This window comes from Calonectris borealis, chromosome 3, assembly GCF_964195595.1.
Source record: "Calonectris borealis chromosome 3, bCalBor7.hap1.2, whole genome shotgun sequence".
Taxonomy (NCBI): domain Eukaryota; kingdom Metazoa; phylum Chordata; class Aves; order Procellariiformes; family Procellariidae; genus Calonectris; species Calonectris borealis.
The window spans coordinates 120266090-120278263 of record NC_134314.1 but is presented as its reverse complement, the minus strand read 5'-3'; the positions used below and the strand labels follow the sequence as shown (position 1 = coordinate 120278263).

General features: G+C 36.2%; 1 protein-coding gene across 18 annotated transcripts in view; it reads right to left on the bottom strand.

Annotated features, from left to right (window-relative positions):
* KIF16B (kinesin family member 16B) overlaps positions 1-12174 on the bottom strand; it is a 140430-nt gene that overhangs the window by 76868 nt on the left and 51388 nt on the right. The gene's annotated exons all lie outside the window — the stretch shown is intronic.

Below are 12174 nucleotides of genomic sequence, written 5' to 3'. Positions count from 1 at the left end.
GCAGTTAAAACATCATCCAATGACAACAGTAAATAAATGTAGGAAATATTGGCAGCATACAATTTCAATTCTTCAAAATTCCTTCGGGCAACATTGTACAGCCACCTGTAGGATGAAGCATCGTTCAGCAGGACTACAAATGGGAGACTGCGACCTTGGATAAAATATCATGTGATGTAGCAATGATCAGACAGTCTATGCAATAAGTAAGAAATTAATTATAGCTTTGAAATAAGTTTTAGTATTTATAAAGTTTATCTTTCAAGTTGAAACAAAATCCTATCAGCTCTTCTAGGCCTGGAAGATAACAGCAACAGAGACTGTGAATGTGTACACACACCGCCTTTCACAATGAATGCGTTTTTCTGTGTAAAACAGCTAAGCCCTTATGAGCCAAGGAAGACTGACAACCCAGGAAGGAGAGGCAACATCAGCCAGTATCGCTTCTGTGTGTTATAAGGCACACACTTTTCTCCTGGTGCTAGTAAACAAAGAAAATAGGTTTTCTGACAGCAGCGTGACTAATCCTTTTCCAAGTCATCAGTATGCCTCCTCCAGAGCCAACCAAGACACTACACTGTTTGTAAGAAAAACCAGATAGATTGTTATATGTATTTTCCCAAGTACAGCAACTTGACAAATCTGAAAGGAGAAAACAGATGCAATATCTCATTTCCCTGCACAGTACAAAACGTCACCAATATTGACACTGTTTAAAAAATTCTGAGTATGGATACACCTGGGCAAGACGAGATGATGACACAACATACAAAAGACACTCCAATACAAAACCGGGAAATCCGCTCTGGTCATGGATGAATTAAAGTTCTCCAGCATTCAGGAAGAAAGAAAAAAACTGTGATTCATGTTGCCCTGCAGCTCTCTGACATTCAAAATGCACCCAGCTATTCCTTGATATTATGAAAGTGTCACCTCATAAAATCAAAAAATACAGCTTAAATCATCGTTCGAGTGAAAAAGTAATTTCAGTCAAAAATACCTATCACATATTAAATATTTATTGAGTGGCATCTACTGTTATACATAATTTATAATGTTTCCATATGACAAGGTTGAAGACTTAAAACACTGAGGACTGGTAACCATTTACACAGCTGCTGGCACCTTTGGCCCAATGGAACTGATAAAATATTAAGAGCTGAACATTTTTTCCCCAGCATAACAAAGCATTTGCTAACGTCCCTGACTGAGGAAAAAATAGACACCCCAGAAGGCAAAGAAATTATCACTGGGTGAGCAAAATATCTCACAAATAATTAAGAATAAAGATAAAAAATGATTATTTATTTTCCAGTCTTTTAATATTCAACACATTTTTACTATATTCAGAAATAAAGCATGTATAATTGTGATTTATAATAGATGTGTTGCTTATTTATTCAGATCTAAAATTAAAAAACACAAATTAATTGAGTTTCTAAACCCTTATTTTGTAAATGACTGCCATTCACACACAGAATGCATCCTGTTGATGGAAACATTATAATAAATGCAGCGGACAGTAGCTGCGATCAGCTATAATTTTTTTTTTTCTTTAATACTTGCTGTATTTTTTTCTTCAGACACAACTTACTAAAATCCTGAATCTTAATCAGGTATCTGGAGTAACTGCTAAACTTTAATCGTTTGGCTTAAATTTTAATTCCAGATTCAAAAGCTTCTGCAAGGAAGGCTCCAAATGCCAAACTGTGCCCTTTTGCCCCAAACAAAAATCACAGAAACCTCATCAACAATAGATCTTTATTACTCTGTTCTCCCACAGTGAGAGAAAGAGGAGAAAAAGGCCAAAAAGAAGCAGCCAAATTGTCCCTCCTTCATCCTCGATGGCATAGGAAGGATGTTTCTAAAGGAGGACATACCTCTTTTGAAATAAATTGAAGGTCTGTAAGCTATCATAAGGCAGAGAAATCATTAGGTTTGAGCCATGAGTTGATTCACTTTCATTTGTGCAACATAATTTTAAGTAGCAATGAATCCATAAGTCAAATGACAAGAGCAAGAAAGGTCACTGTCTCTATTAAAAAAACACTAATTCAGAAAATTTATGAAAACCTCAAAGTACAGTTTAAGAAAGCTGAATGTACTGCACGCATCTTAACTTGTACTATCCTTGAACAGAAAAGTGTACACAGACTCCCTCAGTATTTAAGATGCATTCATAAACTGTGAAAAATAAAGCAAGCCAAGTATTATCCACAAAGGAGCACTCCCGTTAATATAAACGGCTACTGTGTGAGGAGGGGTGGGGGGGAGTTTTCTTCTTTAGGAGCCACTAGATCAGATGAGGTTATTTGAAGAGTAGAAACTCAGAAAATAATTCTGAGCCAGTACATAAGAAAACACTTTCTTGAGCCAAAGTTAGAATAAGGGCATTATATTACGTATTTAAATGATGGTCTCTTTGAATTCAGCTCTGACTCAGCAGTCAGAAATATGCTGATACAGTAAATTCATTAACACTTCTGTGAAAGATATAAGAGCTATTGTAAAATCTCATCCCTTCTGCACTGATGTATTAATTTTGCTGTATTAACCAATAGAGAGGCATCTCCAAGCTCACAGCTAAGGTATGTTCTGGTAGTTCAGGAACAAAAGCTACGTGTAAAGTATTTATTTGAGCTGTAGACTTAATCTTCATCATATACAACTGCCCATAATAAAGAACACCTCTAAGATAAATAGGATTTCTTTAAATGCATTTCTTTAAATGCACGCACAAAAATGGAATCACACAAGTTTACTTTCTTAACCAACAGTATATCGAATTAAATTAAAAAAGAAAATAAGTCCAAAAGACTTTTCTAACATTGCTTGACCAATCTACGAGTAGAGTGAAACATATGCTGCTCCTGGCCCAGCGCATATGAAAGAATACCAGTAATTAGTACACTGCCCTTTTAATGAACAGAACCTCTTGGAAGAGTTTAATTTCTGTTACACTTTCCAATGCAAAAACTCAATTCTTTTATTTAAATATTGAACAGTTAGCTGCTGGCACACAGTCCTGAGAATACACTGTGCAGACACTTTCAGTAAAACATAACATTATGCTGGCTAAGTAAATTTTCCAGATGTCTGTATTTAAATTATGCAAAAATGCGTAATACCAAATTAAAGAAATTATGGGTAAAAATGTGCAACGGCAAAAGTCTTTGCATTAATATTTAACCAGACTATTCTAGAGAAGGTTCTTATGCTAACAGGTACTTTGGGTGCATTTGACTTCATTGAAAATATGCTATTATATCCTGAGTTCACAAAAATGTCTGAAGATACTCAGTGGCCCAACATTAAGCTCTCTATAAAATATATAGATGTAAACTGTACAACAAGGAAAGTTCTTAATTTTTAATTGGTTTTCCTCCAGTTATGTATTCAGTACACTTTGCGTTCCCTTTAAATCACTGGAAACAAATGTTTCATACCTACAGAAAAAAAATATTCCATACTGCTCAGAATTCAAAGGCACCTGAAAATGTTGATTTCCAAACCCAGCAGATACATGGGATGAAAGAGGCTATACAAACAGAGAGAGCAATAAATATGGATGAAGCAGCTTCAGCTGGTCACTCCATAATCAAGGTGGATGAAAAACCCAGGACTTCACTCACTGAAGTCAGAAATTTATATATTCTCCATCCCAGAATGGTGAAAGATAGGTGACTTAAAATTACAGTTCCATCGCAGAGGTTTTGGACAAATTCAGGAAGCTGAGGGTTGAACTACTGATATGCCTAACAAAAAAGATATGCCTATACCAGGCCAACCCAGTTCATCTATGTGTGCTCTAAGAGGGCTACACTACTTGTGTTTCCAGAGTTAACCCTTTCAAAAAAGAGGAAACGAGGCGTAACTGCAGGGCAGGACCATGATGAATGTGTACAAAACCCAAGCGGAAAAATTCCCAAATAAGCAGCGCCCACTTGCTGTTTCTTATACAAGGGAGTAGAAAAGAAAATTATTCAGGAGTTCAAAACCAAAAAGCAACCCCTTTTCAAACTGAAGGACACCGCGGACATCAATAACTTACATAGATTTAAGAAATGAATTAGAAAAATGGTGAGAAAAGGCAAGAAGGTACTTCTGGACAAAGGCCCATGGTATCCATCACCTGTGTTTCCATAACTTCAAGAACCGCAGACACAGAAAGCATGGGAAGTTTTCTAGGGCAAGATTGTTATCTGCCTGCCCTGTTTTATATTCCAAAATCAAGTACTGTTGAATAAATCCTACTTCACCTACGGGGGTATTTAATCTGAGCCCGTATAATTTTTCTTTAACAACGGCACAAAGGACAAGAATGTTTGAAGTTTGATTTAAAACCAGATTTCCTAGTATCTTAATGTATATTATCAGTAAATATACCTTAGAAATTTGTGTTATCAATAGAATTCTGAGTCTCTTTTGACTCCTGCTGATTTTTTTACTTAAAAAAACTCTTACAGCAATGAGTTCTTTAGCTACTATGCATAAAAATCAACATAAGAAAACAGTTCTCATTCACATATATTGCTTTTTTGATACAATGAAGGGTTTTTATCCTGTCTTCTGAGGGATTAAGAAAGATCTTACTTGAAACTCAAATTTGTGATAAGAATGAGAAAAAAAAAAAATCATATGATTCATTATGCAGCGTTTTCTGCTGTTGGTGAGTTACTTTCCAAGAGACCTATGTGAAGAAGGGGCAAACATGGAAACAGCGCTTCTGACTGAAGAGAAACGCCTCTTTTCCTGGCCACCTCCCCAACTTTTCCATTTGTGAAACCTTGCATAATTCCTGACATTTTTGAGAAAAAAAGAAGAAAAATTCTTTGGGGGGTTATTTTTATTGTCTGTCTTCACCTAGCCCTTTCTTCTTCTTAGTTTCTACAAGGTCTAGCCCAACAACCCTACAGACACTGCGTTTTCATTCAGATCATATCCCCTTTAATAATGTGTAGCTTTCTGATTCTTGGCATAAACAAAGTACAGCAATGCTACCAGTGTTATCTACACTCATAGCTTTCTATTTTAATAACAATGTGCACCGCATGCCTTCTTAAGAGAAAAAATTCACGTTTAATTTGCATTAGATAGTAAAAACCTGTGTAGAGCCACTCACAATCCGGACGACTAAAGAAACTAAACTCCAATTTACCAGCACAAACGATTTTTCACTTAAACTTTGTTAACCTGTAAATCCTTTCTGCATTTAGCTGCAAGTTGTTATCGCATTATAAAGCCAAACAAGCTAAATCATAGATCAGTGAGGTTTTATAGAATAAAATCTAGGAATAGTTTAGCTGAACAAATTACTAGAGCTTCCATCAAACAATTGAAGTACACAAGCTAAATTATTCTGCAATTTTCCATATTAATATATTGCTTTGACACCGTAACTAAATTATCCAATAATCAGGAACTCAGATCAACAAAATATTATCTTATTATTGTACGCATCATCTGTGCATTCCACAGAAGTCTAATTTATCTTTAGAGTTACAAAATTTTCCAGATATGTCGTTGGGATATCTGATGCCTTTATTATTCCTGCATCACCCTCCATACATTTATGCATTTATCTACATTAATCAAATACTCTTGAGAAATAGGAAAGCTTTCAGTGCAAATGAAAAAATACTGTTTATCGTCATGTTTCCCCTCCTTTTTCTTTTTAAACAGGGGAATATTTTGCCTACTTAGATAAGACAGACGATTCTGCAGCATGCAATTCCCTTCTCATGTAAGCTTTAAAAATGTTGTTTGCAACTATATTAAATCGCATATGGCGTTGGCAAACAATAACTGTCCTTCATGAAAATGCCTCTCTAACTTTGTCTCGGACTTGAACTCGCACGCAATTCTGCGTGACTCGTGTAATTGCTAAAGCCTCAAGTCTGATGCAAAACCCGCGAAGCATTTCTATTGCGTGTTCTTTGGCGTTTGAGCAAATGCTTGCAAAGCACCAACTGTTACTAAATCAAAAGTCTACCTAAGAGCTCTGACAAAAGCCAGTCTTCAACTATGCAATAGGATCACCACCCTTGTACAAAACAGCTGTAGACCACGGCCCACTTCCATCTCTACATTATTTCTCTTCCCTTCCAAATACAAGCTTTCTAACTGTTGTTTTCCACTCAAAACTTATTCCCATTATTTGGGTGGTACAGTCCTAATGTTTGAAGAGGTTTTTAATGGATTAAAAATAGCAGGATTTAAAAGGAATACACTGCAGACAGACTTCTGTTTCTATTTACAGAAATTATATGAATAATTTTAGATTTAATTCTTCTGAAAGAAAAGTGCTACATAAACAGATGGAGTACTGCTCTGAATTTTCACTACATTGCATGCTAATTATTATATTTACAAAGAAGACGCAGCCAACTATTAAAGTTGCACTCACAATATTAAAAGGCGAGCATACTAAAAATTTAGTGAAGTTGCCAGTAAGCCCTACAAAACACAAGAAAACTTACTTGATTAGTTCTGTAATTTAAGCAAAATTTCAGGAATTTTACTTCTATTTAACACGCTGGCAATGTTTCTCCTACCTGAGGGGAAAGAACTGAAAGTGACCTCCTATGTTACCAAGTGCAATTCCCAAATACCATAATAAATCATTTTATAGATTACACTCAGGCTCTCATCCGTTACATAACGTTAATTGTTTTCAAATATTTGGTCTGAACTTACTAATAGTCAGTTCATACTGGTGTATTTTGCACCACTATTGACATTCAGCCGAGATAATTATTTTCCTTCTCCGGCATTTATTCATTGATATAGTTACTGACAGCAGTCATATCCACTCTCCTTACTGCGGTTATACCAGGCCAAACTCCAAGCATCTCCCTTCGTATGACCGGGCTCGCCATACCCTGGCATTTAACGCATCCTCTCAAGGCCATCTTCCTTGACCTTGATGATTTACATGCCATGTCCTCAGTGTATATGCAATTTTCCCAGCACCGTATACAATGGCACCCCTATTTTCCACTCACTGCACAAAACATCTCTCTGATCCTTCCAAGATTTCATTTGTCTTTCATGCAGGCGTCCTATGTCATGACAGTAAAGTCTCACGCCATCCACCTCCCCTTCCATGGTGTATTAAGTTCTTATGAGTCCCAACGCTTTTGCCCTGCAAACTATTTACCATCAATCACCCTTCTATTATTCTAATCCTTAGAGTCATCCCATCCTCTGTGAGATGCTCTGCTAGACAAATTTTATCTCCCAGCTTTAGTATCAGCAAATAGTTTAGTATCAGCAAACTAGTTAACACATCTAAAGAAATCGTTAAACATGATCAAGCCCAAAAATGAGCTTCAACACCACCTCCCCCCCCAAAAAAAAACCAAACCCAAAACCACACTACTACCAACTTCCCTCCCCTCCCAGTACCACCGCTTTCCATCACATCCTCTGTATAACCACTTTTATTTTATTTAAATTCTAATCTCCACGCTACCTGAACAAGGAAATAGTTTCCTACGTGTCCCAGGGTCAAATGCTTTACTGACATCGACAGAGATGAGATCCAGTCCTACAGCTGTTTCTAGCAGGGATCACTGTCGGGCAAAACCACAACCAGCATGTACTGAGCACACAAACCAGGACCAGCTAGCTCTAGAAACAACAACAGACTATAGACAACATTATAAATATTAATTAAATAGGAAATGACTATTTAAAAAAACAACAGTTTAACAGGGAAGAAGGTAGTTATGATTGTTCCAATTTTTGAAAGACATATGGCAGAAATAAATATACCATTTTAAAGAAGTCTTCACAAGAAAAGCATTCCTTAAAATTCAAGTCTCGTCACTAGTCCACCAAATATACTATTAGTCAAGGTTTTGAGTCCTTCCACAATTTATTTCAGCATAATGAACGTAGGTCAGAGTAGCAGTTCTGAATTTAACGTTTGCATTTAGCTTTAAATGTTTAGTTCTGCCAGGTAGTATTTTAGCAGACTATTTTTCTTTCACTTCATTTTGAGAAAGGGGTTTATAATGACTTTTCTGGTAATTGATGAAGGTATAATCACCTTACTTTTTTCCCCACAAATAATGTGCTAGGTTATACGAGGTCAGTGACAGCAAATACGAGTTGTCACTTTCGTGAAGTTTTTAATGCAAATTAAAGGACTGTTTAAAAGGTCAGAAATTGCAAAAAATATATTCCCTTTGATCTCAAGGCAAACATTTGAGGATGCTACAAAAAGAAAAAATAAAGTGCCCTTTAAAAACTATCAGTTTGATTTTGTGTACCCAAAGCATAAAATAATTGGTGCTTTAAGCTGGCACAAATGGCATTGGCAACTGGTTCTACGTCATGAAGTGACTAGGATTGTTGATACTCTTCTTCTGTAAAGCTGGTAAACTCAGTTGGGGAAACTAAACTTTTCTTAGCAACTACATATAACTTCTCTTAATTCAGATTCCAGTGGAAAAAACCCTATCTAAAAACAAACTCAAATTCTATCATTAACAGTATACAAGATACGTATATGTACATATAAATATAAACTGTATACATACACATAGTATACTGTCAATTGACTTGAATTTGCTCAATTGCAGCATTTACAGTACAACGATTGAAAGCCAGGAGAAGAGACACAGGAAATGCCCATGCCCTTCAATTATATTTAAATGACACTACAATTTATTTCACAATTTTAACAATGAAATAAAAATGAACAAGTCATTCTAATTTGCAATAGCCCAGTATAGTAATTTAACTGCTATAAAGAACAGCATAAGGGGACGCCACATGCTTGAACTGTAATCGTCATAGAAGGACCTCAACTTTAATTAGAAACTATAATGAATCACATGTATAGATGCCAAACAAGATAAAAGCATCCATAGAAAAAAAAAAGAGTAGGTCAAACAAATAAAGAGGATAAACACGCATAAGATGGAAGGAAAGGACAAGATGACAAGAGTATAATCCCCAAAAAACACTCACGAGAAACAAACGGAATTGTCCTTTAAAAATTAAATAAAAACAAACTATACTGTGAAATCTGGAATCAGTCCCTAAAACCAAGGCCAGAAGAAATATAATATCTAATGGAAGGAAGGGAAAAAAAAAAAAACAAACCAAAAAAACCCCCCACATCACCCAAAAACTTAAATCATATTTCATAGCCAAGGTAGACATTCCAAATATTGACTGAAGTGTAAAGTTCCCATCACATTTTTATAAGTTCAGCTAAAATTGAATGGGAAAAAAAAACAGAAGGAGGGGAAACTCTTGTAATCTATGTAATCTATACTACAGTCTATTATAGCATTCTTGGCAGACTACAGTTTTGCCAGATTTGAGTATTTTTTAAATTTAGGGCCCATTTAGCCAATGACAGTAACTTCGCACAGCTTTGCCAACTACTAACAGAAAATTACATTTCCTTTAAAGATACAACCTGCTGTATATTCTGGGAGAAAATGCAAAGCAATCTACCCAAACCTCAAGAAGCAATCACTGACCTTTGCACTTTGCTGATTGATTTGAACCCTAACTTGGATAGCTGTCATCTTTTTTGCATTCTCAGAAAAATCTCCAGGGGACTACTTTTTGCCAGCTAATACAAAATAATAAAAAAGAAAGTCATGTTCACCAAAGGCGGTATGACATTTGTTATATTTACATACCGCAAAAAAATGAGGCAAGTTTTTCTTCAGTGGCAAAGCTTTACGTTATTTTTATAACCCTACTGAGATTTGAAAGCATTAGTGCACAAATGCTGCATAGCATGGCAGCCTTGCCTCTCACCTGAATTCTCAGCGACTCCTGACAGGTACTACTGCACCTCAAAATTATAGAGCTAGTGGAGGTAATTCATCCCACTATGTAAATGAACTCAAAACAAAAGATAAATGCACTGGTATGGAGGTCAATGTAGCACTTTTCAATCACTTATAGTGACCGGCAAGTAACTATCACCAATCACGACAGATGGAGGGCAAATCCACTCTTTCAATCCTAAGCCCCTGAGGCAGCCAAGACACTAAGAGTTACATATTTTCAGAAGTTAAATAAGACCTCATAACGGGTCTAATTTTAACTATTTCAATAAAAAGCACACGAGGTGTTTGAAATATTCATTTAAATGCTTCATTAACATAAACTGTCAGGAGCAGATGAAAAATATCTTTTAAAAATGTTGCCAACCAGGACTATGTGACACGGAAGTCAGCTTCAATTTAACATGTACAATGTCCTTTCTTAATGAAAACCAGCGACAGGTGGATTAGGACCAAAAAGATCACTGGTAAGGAAAAGCTTACGACCTCTGAATACTACTTGTTGAGTTCAGGACAAACTTCAATATTGCTTTACCAAAAGTAATCTATGGCATTAAACATTTAATTATGTTATTTCAAAAATAGAGAAAACTTTTAGATTTCTTATCTAAAGCAGCTTATACTTGGACAAAACTACAGAGATTTAAACCTAAAACAAAATATAACCAAATTCTCTCCCAGGCAGATTTCAATTAAGTGTCTTAATGAAATGTCCTAATGAGTGTCTTAAATTCAGCTAATTGATTTAGGTCTTAAGAGACTGGCAACTTTAAAGGAAAACGGCCAAAAGAAAATTCCTCAGGAAGAAACCCTCTCAGATTTCCCTGGGTTAGGGATACAATAAGATACAATTTCCAGGGGTTAAAGGAATCTTTAACCTTAAAATCCTCCTTTGCCTTTCTGCTATGCTCCCTATATATGACCCTAACTCTGACACCAATCAAGGTCCATCAGAACCACGTCTCCTTCCCTCCACACCTCAGAACTCCGTCCTGGATTTTGCAGTCATCTCTCCATTGACTGAAACCAGAGGAAGAAATAATGAGAGACCACGACGTGATCACGTAATTAAAGACTGTGTAAATAGAGGTAAATGGCAGAAGGATTACTGTAATTCAGCTGGGCATTTTAAACATCTACATTTCAGCTGCCCAAAAGTGTGACTTTATATTTGCCACAGTATCCGATACATTGCTCAATGGAAAAAGTTTTCCTTGCAAACACTAAGGAAGTTGGTATATGTAACCAAAAAGACAAATGGGTCTGTGCTTTTCCTATAGGGGCCAATTAACAACTCAAATGAACACCAGAAAACCGAAACTATATGCTCCTCTTCTTTAACACAGATAATTCTTGGTTATGTGATAGTCACTCTGCCTGAGTATAAGATTTACCGTTTTCCCCAAAACTCAGAGTGTCCCTGGAGCGTGTAATCAGTAAATAAATGAATATTGCAGAGCAATTGCCGTATCAATATTCCAAACTCTGGTTTTCTCAGAGTTCCCATTAAAAAGCTGCCACCACAGAAGCTGCAGAAGCACGTATGACAGGTAGATCCAGCTGCAAAAAAAAAAAAAAAACAAACCAAACAAACAAACAAAAAAAACCCCACACCACTAAGGACATGTCATTCCTTCAAGCAAAACATAATCCATAACTAGGTATCCTGATTTTTTTTAAAAGCTTCTTGACAGCTTATCTTGCTCCTTAGAGCAATCAAGCTTCCCATAATGACTAGGGTATGGGATTTTGAATTGTTTCCCTTGACCAGAAATTCTTCTTCAAAACAAACATCCCCACATTCAACTGAAAAAAAAAAAAACAGGCGAGACCAGCCATTGCTTCTTCCCCGAGATTCAAAATATGGTATTTTCTTGAGTCATGTCAGCACCCTTCTCGGCCTGCCATCACCTTGTCAAACCCTCGTGCTGACCATGCCTCTACCCAATCGAAATTAGAGGTATGATACTGTAGCCTGAACTCAGGAATGGAAATCAAGGAGGATTTTAATAAGCTCTTAAGGGGACGTAATAAGCCCATTTTGCTCCTTACAGCATCAGACTGCTTCCTGACGTAATTAAGGACTGAGCACCTTTGGACTGCTACAGAATATAAGAAGTTAAAACACTGTTCTTTATGAAGAGTTTTGAAATGTAACCCATCTCCACATTTGTTTCCTCATGCTGTGTGAACACAGGCACAAAATGAGAACTCGAGGGGAAATGAAAAACAGTTGGAAACAAAATAAACTTCCAGCCTTTGACAATCAAAGATTTGGAGAAGTGCTCATGCAGTAAGATACTTTTTAAGAGAAATTTCCCATACGGAAAATCCAAGAATCCAAATAAAACTGAAC